The 11,456-nt window shown below is 41.5% G+C and overlaps 1 protein-coding gene across 4 annotated transcripts in view; it reads right to left on the reverse strand.

Annotated features, from left to right (window-relative positions):
* The window catches only part of ANKRD12 (ankyrin repeat domain 12), a 115,046-nt gene extending 105,409 nt beyond the window's left edge, over positions 1 to 9,637 (reverse strand). For 3 of the 4 annotated variants that reach the window (XM_068562323.1, XM_068562322.1, XM_068562320.1), the window contains exon 1: positions 9,486 to 9,637. The gene's annotated coding sequence lies outside the window, so the exon portion shown is untranslated. Of the gene's footprint in view, positions 1 to 9,358 lie in introns of all 4 variants that reach the window. The other variant, XM_068562321.1, reaches the window with a different exon arrangement.
* Positions 9,638 to 11,456: the final 1,819 nt, after the last annotated feature.

Here is an 11,456-nt window from a genome sequence, read left to right on the forward strand (position 1 = left end):
CTTTCAGACCACTGCTCCACACTGCTGCTACCAGACTAATCTTCCTAAAATGATTATTTCATTAGGTTACTCTCACATCTACTTTGCCAATCTGTTCTGCATATAGTGCAGTGCTGAAGTCTTTACTTTGCCTAGATTTTAAGGTAGATTTCTACCTCACATACACAAATCTTATTTTCATCTCCCCTAGTGAGACTGCTTACTGTTATACACAATATGCAAGAGAGACTTCCCTGGTGGTCCAGTGGTAAAGAATCCGCCTTCCAATGCAGGGGATGCAGGTTTGATCCCTGGTCGGGGAACTAAGATTCCACATGCCGTGGGGCAACTGAGCCCTCGCACCACAACTACTGAGCCCACGCGCCTGAACTAGAGAGCCCGCGTGCCACAAACTACACAGCCCATGCGCTCTGGAGCCCACACGCCACAACTAGAGAGAAGCCTGAGCACTGCAACAAAAGATCCCGCGTGCCTCAACTAGGACCCGACACAGCCAAAAATATAAATATAAATTAATTAATTAATAAATAAGTAAATAAATAAATGAAAAGGGGCAGGGACTGAAAAAATATGTAATAGAATTGAAATGGAAAAGGTCACTGTGGTGAACTTCGCATAAAGAAACAAATCTACACAGGTCTAGGGAAAGGACAGATCCACTGTTGGGAAAAGTTTGTGCAAAGAGGGAGATAGGAATTTGCCTGGGGAAGTGAGGAAATGGCTCAAGGAAAGGTATACAGGTGGGTTCAACTGAATTGTAATTCTTAAGGCTGGTGATAGGTAGAAGGTGCTCACTATGCTATCTTCTGTACCTTTTAAATTACTTGAAATATTTCAAAATTTAAAAAAGTTTTTGGTATTTTACTTTGCCCCACAAAAGCAGCCAATCTACTCAACAGATCAAACGTCTGGTGGCATTTTCAGTACTCACACTTTAATCCCAAATAATGCCCTAACTCATTTTTACGGCTTTCTATTTTTAAAAATATTTATTTATTTATTTATTTTTGGCTGCATTGGGTCTTCGTTGCTGCGCACAGGCTTTCTCTAGTTGCGGCGAGCGGGGGCTACTCTTTGTTGTGGTGTGCAGGCTTCTCATTGCAGTGGCTTCTCTTGCTGCGCAGCACGGGCTCTAGGCGCACAGGCTTCAGTAGTTGTGGCGCGCGGACTCTAGAGCGCAGGCTCAGTAGTTGTGGCGCACGGGCTTAGTTGCTCCGCGGCATGTGGGATCTTCCCGGACCAGGGCTCAAACCTGTGTCCCCTGCACTGGCAGGCAGATTCTTAACCACTGTGCCACCAGGGAAGTCCCGACGGCTTTCTTTAAAAATGATAGGTACATACTTTAGTCTTAAACGAAAGGAAAAGACTTCTAATTGCTTTGATAATTGGGTGCAGTTTGAATAATGACACATTAAAAAAAAACAAAAAAAGAGATTTGAGATAAAGGACATGGCATAAAAAACCAGAATAGTTGGGCTTCCCTGGTGGCGCAGCAGTTGAGAATCTGCCTGCCAATGCAGGGGACACGGGTTCGAGCCCTGGTCTGGGAAGATCCCACATGCCACGGAGCAACTAGGCCCGTGAGCCACAATTACTGAGCCTGCGCGTCTGGAGCCTGTGCTCCGCAACAAGAGAGGCCGCGATAGTGAGAGGCCCGCGCACCGCGATGAAGAATGGCCCCCGCTTGCCGCAACTGGAGAAAGCCCTCACACAGAAACGAAGACCCAACACAGCCATAAGTAAATAAATAAATTAATTAAATTAAAAAAAAAAAAAAAGAATCCACAGCCAAGTTGCATGTGAAACACATATTAAGTAGATGTGTCCAGCTGTTTAAAAAAAAAAAAAAAAAAAACCAGAATAGTTTATGATAATCATGGCTTCTGCAATGTAAGTCTGAGATCCTGAAAATCACCTTTATCTACACCCAAACTCTCTATGCAGTTAGAGGTACTGAAATCAGTACCCTGCCCAAGAGAGCAACACTTACGGAAGTATTAAGTTATTTCTAATCCACATACCACATCATTCCCACCCTGACCCAACAATAAGGTGGGTTATTAGCACTACTTCAACTATAGCCAAAGTTGTAGCTTCCATACAACTTCACACCAGGGCTGAACTATCTGGGCCTTTAGTCCTGACCTGCTACCTCTGTCTCCTGCACACTCTCCAACATAAACCCACTTGCTATACTCCGCACAAGAATTCAGGACAACTGCCAAATTTAAATGAAGAATAATCTACAAAGATACTGAATCACTATGTTGTACACCTGAAACTAATATGATTGGTATTATAAATCAACCAGACCTCAATAAAAAAAAGAATTCAGGATAACTGCATATAGGGCATTTAAAAGAAAACATGCTCTAAACTGACTTAGGGTAGTAGTATTATTGGTAGCTCTTTTAGTCAGGGCAATTTAGGATTATAAACTGTTTCCCTGCCAAAGTATGCTGAGAAGAATAATAAGAAATATGGTACTGAGGGACCAAAGCATAGTAAATTCACTGTATTTTAACAGCTGTAAGTAAGTAACAAGAAAAGTGTGGTACTGTGGAAACTCTAACCCCAATGACAAACAATACGTATGTATTTGGTTTTATTTTTAAAATAAAGCATTTCCTGAAATATAATCATGTAAATGTTATGAACTGTGGATAAAAAAGGCAAATCTCACTGATGATACTGATATTAAACAACTTTATCTATGAAAAGAAATATACTATAAAAAATAAATGCCTAAAAACACAAATTAGGACTATTTAAGAATGTAACAGTTCTACATCAGAAATTCAATTTAAATTTCCAAGTCAGTGATTCTTAGTCTTTTTTGGACAGACCCATCTCAGAGCCTGAAAGCCATAGGTTCTTTCACTAAAAAATTTGCAGTGTAACTTCCAAATGTTTACAGAACCTCTCTGTAATTATGGATCCTTGTTTTAAGTAATTATCTCTTGCAGCTAGATTTTAAGCTCCATACAAGAAGAAAATGTCTTCTTTCAGATATGTGCTTAGCATTGGCACCTAAAACCTTAAAACCTAAGCACCTTTTCAATGATCTCCTTGCCTCCTATATGAATTCTATACGACCGCGAACTTTTTTCTAAGAAAATCTGTATTACATTACTCCCCATCTTGGAAAATTTTTATTAAGCCCCTCTTCCTAGCAATCATGGCCTTTTTCCTCTGCTACCCATCTTTTCTCCCTTAGTCCCAGTTCATCCTCTTCTGCCAGTCAGATCATCCTCCTGTCATTAGCACTGGGGTGATCCTTTACAGTGTGATGGAATCTACGGTACAATGAACAAGACAGACATGATCCATGTCCTGGAGGGCTCACCATGTTCCTTTCTACACCAACTAGAAAGCAATTTGAATGATTAAACAATAATACTGTCCGCCTATTTCACATGTCTATGTTTTGTTCATCGAATGTAAATCCTTTAAAAAAAAAACCTATGATACTGTCTTCACTTATATTTTTCTAAACTCCTGCCTCAACAATGCTAAATGCAATACCGTTCACAGAAACATTTATTTAAAATTTGTTAACTAAGCATGCAGTGTTTAAAACCTTCTTGATTATATCCATAATACTAGTTCATTGTGGCAAAACTTGAAAATACAGAAAAATAAAAGAAATTCTGGTTACTTTCATATTCAATATCCAGAGATAATCTGTCACACTGTCAGACTGGATCGTTAAGAACTTTCACTCCTTGTAAAAATCCATAATACAAAACAACTATTTTCCCCACAAAGGCTCAAATTTTATCTATCATTTTACCTTTTTTTCTCTTAATAATAACAGCTTCTTTGAAGGTGCAGTTTTGTAAAGGAGCAATACAGACACTGATTTAAACTCATCTGTATAATGGCAACAAGATAAACTTCACAAGGTAATGGTAAAGAGTGCATGAAAAGTTATGTGGAGAGCCCATTATCAATCACAGGACATTTGTAATTATGCCTCTGACCAAAGGATATGAAGTATCAATTCACAGAAGAGAAAATGCAAACGATTATTTCTCCATGTATTAGCTAATGATCCAAATTCCTGTAGCTAAAATCAAACCCTTCATACCACAATTAAAGATGAAAGCCTTGGATGTAAAATGACAGTGGTAATATAACTTAAATGTAATGACACAAATTTTAATTGGTAACCAACAATTTGTTTACTTTCAACAGCATGAACACAAATAGAAGATAAAGAGGTATTTTTTTGTCCTGTTGGACTGCAGCTTAAAGAGAACACTCATCTTCATTCTTGGGATGTTTTTATGAATCCTGGAAGACAGGGATAATTTCTGAAGGTTGAAGAACCACTACTGGGTGATCACCTCAACTATCAATCTACAAACGAATTGGGTTGATCTTAAGAAAAAAATTTTCTCAAAGTAATAAAATTACATTTATATAACACAAATTTCAAGTTAGTTCTTGAGTAACAGCATCTAGAGTTGGAAACATTCCAGTAACAACTTTTTGAAGTATCTTCATAACTAGATATATAAAATATCTATTCTCATCATATATTAAAATAACACATATGTAAGTATCTAACAGTACCTAGAGTACTAAAGCTCAATAAAAGGTCTTTTCTTTGATCACCAAGTAACTTACAAATAGTCAAAATTAAACTCTGGTAAAAAGGACTTTTTTAACTCAGAGGTTGCAAGACTTTAGTACATAATGTTAGAATATAAGCCAAGGCTTTATTCCTAGTTACAATATTTTTGTGCAAATTATGATAGGAAACATTCTGTAAATTTTAAATTTTCTCATCTAAGTAACATCATTAACCACCAGCACTAATTAGTAAAGTGGTATAAAGAATGTTTTTAGTATTTACTTCTACCCTGCTTGTTAAAGTTTCAGAAGTGGTAGAACAGAACAGAAGAAAGCTGTGTACAATGCGGCTTTGGTGGAAGAGAGAATAAAAGTAGGTGTTTCTTTCCTCTTCCTTCAGATTGCTAATGCTTCTCTTTCACGAGTGCATTTCAAAGGAGTCTAGCATTACTCCAGAGAATTTTAACCTGGATCCTATCCATGGTTCAATATCATCAGATTAGCGGATTTTTTTGCTGATCTCAGAGTAGTTGTGAAATTCAAGAGATCGGATATAAAATGTACTTCATGAACTACAGAACACTGTAATTTTTTACATACTATTATCTTTTATCGTGAGTTACTACAGCTATTTCTAGAAAGAGAGCCACGCACACATGGTTTTTGTTCTCTATTAGAAGTCCGAATGCCAACAAAACTCCTATGTAGGAAGAACAACAATCTGAAATGTAAGAAGCTACAGGACTCTCCCAACTCTTTCAAGCAATAAGGTAGTTTAACAACATAGTATTTATCACTAATATTTGTGGTATCTCCCCCAATTGTGGCCCAAATACAAACTGATAAACAGAAATGTAAACTACTACATATTTTGACACAATTTTAGTGCAATAAACAAATATTAAGGGACCGGCCAAAAAAAGACACAATTTTTAAAAGCCGAAGAAAAAGAAATGATTTTGCAACTTGCAGCTTCATAGTTTACCTCTTCTATTTACCTCAATTTGGAAGCATTTCTGTGTTTAAACATAATTTTCTAAGAACTTAAATTTGAATTTGAATTTCTTAGAATTGTGGAGGGTTCCACTAATCAGAAAACCTAGTTTTGGTTGCTATTTTCTAACCTGGACAAACTCATATTTACTCTTGCTGGATCTATTCCTTTATAAAAGTCCCAAATGAATTTGGTTAGTTATCTTTTCCCTTCAGTCACTCTGTTTAAAGTATGTTTCCTTAGAACAATGAACATCAATATCAAGGTGGAGTCTGTCAGAACAGCCTCTTAGTACTGTTAACAACTGTAGTCCTTCTGTTGGTGGCGAGACTAATTTGCTTCTGACAACTAACATAAAAAAACCCAACTACATCAGCATCTCATTAAAAGGCTGGCTGGACTGTTTTCCACAATTCTAATAAGGTATATTCTTTTCTTTTTGTTTTTTTAACCAACACAGTAGAGGGTAGAATGCTGCCCACCACCTCCCCCCCAAATTTTTCACAAAGTCAGAAACTTAAGAAAAACTGCCCTAAAACTTCTCAAAATCAGCTGAACACTCTGAGAGATAGAATACAGAGAAATGGTTAAGAATGGGGATGGCAGAGTCTGTCACTTTTTTAGGTCTGTGAATATCTGTACACCACATAACAGTTCAAAGCCTCATTTTCCTCAGCCACGGTATCTGTTTTACAGGGTTATTATGAAAATTATCTGAAATATTTCACTTAAAACTTTGAACACAGATACGTGCAGATTCTACATGCTCAACAAATGTTTACCATAACCTTTAGCTTCAAGATTACAAATAATCCATGTATGTAACACTACAATACTACAATGTTGATGTTCCCAGTATTATCGATTTAAAGCACTAAAAGAAAAAGGTCTTTAAACCTAACAGCAAAAGTCAACAAACACTCTCTTAACATTCCTACATGGATATTTTAGATCTACAAGATAACCTTAACATTAACTACTCAAAAGCTGAGTTTATAAAGGAAATTACCTCCTGTTATTGCCATTATCTAGAAACTAGCAACAAATTAACATTGCTACTAAGATACTTTCACTATTACTTTTAAAAAGCCACTGCCTGTTAAAGAAACAGATTATGCATGCATGAGTGTATATGAGAATGTTTTCAAATGCTATATGAAGAAACTTCATATTCTCCAGAGGAAGTCAGGCTCTAACAACCGCAATATTTAAAATGTTCATAAGAGGCTTTACTAAGATTAGAACTAAGTAGGGATCAGAAAATGTATCTACAGGGAGTTATAATCTGTAAAACAGCAGGTGCTCAAAACAATGAAGCTAAGGCTAAGCAAAAACCTAGGGATCTAGACACCTTAGATAATACAGTAGAAAACTATTTATTCTAAAAATAATATCACCACATTTTATATAGATAAAAGCTTATAGTATATAATATGCTTTCCATATGTAATCACGTTTGTTCCATCAAACAATCCTGTAAATTATGCAGGAAAATTATTTTTTGCAGATTACAAAGGCAAGGTTCTGAAAGTATGATTTGTCAAAAACCACAGTTAGGAAGTGACAAATCAAGAATTTAAACCCTGGCCGTCTCACTTTTATTTGCCTGTTCTTTCCACTACTCCATAAAGCTACTTCTTAAAGAAAGAAGCAAATTAGCGTCTTCAGAAAAAAAAATCTCTAGGCCAAACCACAGACTGTTTTAATTAGCTGTGCTGACTTGGGTAAGTCATTTCCCCTTACCAGGCCTTTATTTTCTCATCTGTAAAATGAGGGAAACGGATTAGAAAATCTGAGGTCTCTTCCAGTTCTAAGGATAAATCTCTAAACTACAACCTTTACAGAGTACAAACATTTTACAAATACATGTTGATGTCAGCTTCAGCAACAAGTTCCAAGTCAGAAAGTGGTGTCATTAGCTATTAAGCAACCTACTGCAATTACTGGATAAATTCTTCATGTCTATCTGATAGATGTTGCTTCAGTAGCATCAAGTTTATATACAGAAAGCTGTCTAAACCTTTTATGGACTACGATGGAAATGATTAATCTCACTATTCATTCTCCTTTTAGCCTGAAACAATGCTCTTAAAACATAAGAATGGCTTACAGAAAATTTAACTACTCGTCAACTCATACCAAGAAACTGAACATTTTTACTATTATTTTTATTCTATAGAATAAAAACCTCTTTTCCAATGAAGTTTTCCAAATATCCCTATTTCTCCAGTCTACCTCGAAGATTATCAGTTACCTTTTTCAGCAACTTCTATAGCAAAAAAAAAAAAAAAAAAAGTAACACAAACAATTTGATAAAAACATCTTCCTTTTAAATTCATTCCACCAGTTGGGCACTCATCTCCAAACAAAATTCAAGCTTTTTTCCCCCTTCCTGATATTAAAGAACTAAAATCAAAGACCGCACAATGTATTTCCACCTACTAAGTTCTTTCCTCATCTGAATACTTTATTTTCTTTACTCTGCCTCAAATAGTCTTCATGGAATACACACCCAGAGATTTCCACTCTCCCAGCTCTGCTTGTTCATAAAGCCATCCTAACAACAACTACGGAAAGCAGAGAGATTAAGAACATTACAGGCATCCTGCTCTTTTCCTTCCATGAATACTACTTAGGTTTTACTTCATTTTAACACCTAGCCTGTCCCTAAAATAGAACACATACCCCGAATAGTTAGGCTTGACCTTACTCAGTCAACCGTCTGCAGACCTTTAGAAATTTAGTTACTGCTTGTGTCGACTATAAAAGATCTTTTAGTAAAGCCTTCCCCCGTTTGCCTATGAAACATTTCGAATGTTTACATGTTTTTGCGTTTAGCCCAAATTAAAGACTTTTCCCAACAAGCTTAGCTAATACAACGACTTGATCTTACACAGTCGACACTATCTCATTTTGTTTTTTAAGCCACTTGGCACCAATATAGCACATGTTCTGCCAGTTCTGAGCTAATCTCCAGGAAAGCCTTTGTATAACGACTGAAAAAACTGAAACAGATCAGTGCCCAAGATTTTTAAGAGCCTATATGAGCATATGTTTTTAATCAACAGTCAATTTATTTTAAAATAGCTATTTCACCAGTTCGCCTTCTTTTATAATTTACATAAACCGTTTTAAAATAAAGGACACATGACTAAGAACTCAGGTTCACTTCAACTTCAGGATTAGAGCCGATTCCGAAGTGTTAAGGATCCCTGGGTCTGCGACCCCTTTCACTGCGTCCGCAGGGTGGAAATTACACTCTCGACCATTAACACCGCTTAAAATGTTTCCTACGGTTTCAACGGGTGCAAGAGTGTCAACTTCCCGTCCTAAACTATTTCTTACTGTTATTATTAAAACAGCTGTCAGCTGGGCTTCGGTGACCTCTTTGTACAACCGTTTATTCAACGCTTTGGGAACCTCGAGGCTGCGTCACACCGTATTACCCTCGAACTAGCTCCAAGAACCCGGCGGCCCGAGGGTCCGAGAACGCCGGGGCCCGGCTCGCCCGCACCGCGAAGCTGCCTACCCGCGGCCCCGGGCTGGGGGCGCCCCGCCCCCACCCCGCCCGGCTGCCGGCGGCGCCCCCCCCGGCCGCGCACACTCGCTCCTTCGTTCCCTCGCACGCACACGCGCCGCGGCCCCGCCATGTTCCGGGAGCGGCGCGGCCGCCCGCGGAGCCCCCGCCCCCCGCTCGGGCAGCTCCCGCCGCGCCGCGGTCACGGCGCTCCCGGCGGGGCAGCCCGTACTGTCAGCGCGGCGCCGCGGGGCGGGGCGCGTCCCTACCTCGCTCGGGGGAGGGGACGGGAGCGGGCGCGACTGAGGGGCTCCTCCCGGGCTCCGGGGCCGGGGCTTGAAACCGCGCCCCCCCTTCCTCCTCGCCTGTCGCCACGCCCCCCTCGCCCGCACGGACCCGAGGCACGGCCGGCGCGGGAGGGTCTACCACCGGAACGAGGGCCTCGGCGCCGCCGTCGGTGTCGTGGTCTTCGCCGCCGCCGCGAACGCCGCCAAGGCCGGGCTCGAAAACATCTCCGGTCTCCGCCGCCCCTCACCACAGCCTGCTCACTCCCAGAACGGCGCCGTCCGGCGATTGGCCGCGGCGCGGGCACGTGACGCGCCGGGCAGGGGACGGGCGGCGTGAGCGCTCCGCCCCCGGCCCCGCCTTCCCTTCCGCCCGCCTCCCCGCCGCGGCCCGCCGCTCTGGCTGGGCCGGGAGAAGCTTCCCGAGCCGGGGGCGGGGGTCGGGGCGTACCAAGTGGACGCGGGGGTGCGGACCCCACCCGCCTCGCCGCCTCCCCTCCGCCGGCACCGGCCCCAGAAGGGAGGGGCCTAGGGGAGCGAGGGAGCCGCGCAGGCGCCGCCGACGTGCCGGGCCGGCGGGTGTCGCTTTGCGCTCTGCGGCGACCATGGCCGTGGCAGTGACTGGAAACTTCTGGAAATGGCGGCGAGGAAGAGGAGGCTCTATCTACGTTGGGTATTCACATGTTATTTTTGCGGGGGCGGGCGGACTAGTTTGCGAGCTGGGACCCGGGAGAACAACGCTACGGCCCCGCCTGGCGGCGGAGGCGGGTGTCCGCCCCGGCTCGTGGACTGCGGGCCAGGGTCGTTCGGAAAGGCGGTGCGCCCAGGTCCGCGCACTGCGCCTGCGCGCCGACGGCCGCACCTGCGGAAGCACGGGGCTGGCCAGGTTGCGACGCGCCCCTCACCTGAGCCATGTGGGCCCCGGGCCCATCCCTAAAGCACGTTCGCGTGCACCTGTCGCGGGGACTGCACGGACTCTGCAATACGCCCTCTCACAGTCACACCTTCGGATGACCTTTTCAGACAAAATTAAGTGCATTTTCCCCCATCCGAGATAGTACTTTTCAGGGCACTGCCAGCTGGAGAACAGTGCAGGAGGGAAATTTACCGCCTCGGCGGTCCAGCTGCTGGCACTCTGACTTCCTCTGGAGGGTTATCCGCGACAGTTTGTACTTGCCCTTATTTAACCACCAAAGAGATTACATAATCGGAGGGAAACCATTTTACTGAGTTCCTTCTGGACGCTTTTTATTTACATTGAGGTTAATCCGCGACAATTTGTGCCTGCCTTTATTTAACCATAAAAGGGCTTGCGTAGTTGGAGGGAAACCATCTTCTCCCTCATCGTTGTGGCCTCCAAACTACAGCACGCATTTGTGACTTAATGAGTGAAGTTACGAATTTATGTCATTAATCAGCAGATGATATATTTCAGACTTGACAGAGAAAGCTAAATCCCAGCATTTAACCATATAAAGCATAAACTTGCATTAAACATCACTATTTACTTTCCTAGGTTCCTGATTTCTCCCACCTTTAAAAACATTAGGTTCAATATGAATTTTAAGAGAGCAACCTTGTGGCTAGAAGTGGATCACTGTTACGTATAATTTGGATATTTATGGCATGAAATACAAAGAAAAATCCACTAAAAATTTAACCAAGTCTTGTCTGACTTCAAGTCGTTGAGTTGGTTCTCATTTAACTCGCTGTCATAGGGAGAATGGATGGCAGTGGCAATAGCTATTTCTACAGCAGTATGAGCCTCAGTTCAAAACTGAAAAGGTAGCTAATCTTGAATTTGCTGAAATCAATTAACCATAATTCATGCCATAACTATATGCACAACCTTATTACTTAAAAGTCACTGAATACATGACTCATAAGGCAATTGTGATCCAAGGCACTGTACTGACTACACTTGAATAGGACACTATCTGTAAAAGAAAAGTTCATTGTAGAATCAAGTTGCAAAAAAAATTTTATTGAAGCTCCTATTAAGATTATACGCGACAAGTTATAAATCAGCCAGTTTATTGGAAAGGTCCAAAATGAAGGGAAGAGGAGCTAATTTTCCTTTTCA

Source organism: Eschrichtius robustus, chromosome 14 (genome assembly GCF_028021215.1).
Source record: "Eschrichtius robustus isolate mEscRob2 chromosome 14, mEscRob2.pri, whole genome shotgun sequence".
NCBI classification, from domain to species: domain Eukaryota; kingdom Metazoa; phylum Chordata; class Mammalia; order Artiodactyla; family Eschrichtiidae; genus Eschrichtius; species Eschrichtius robustus.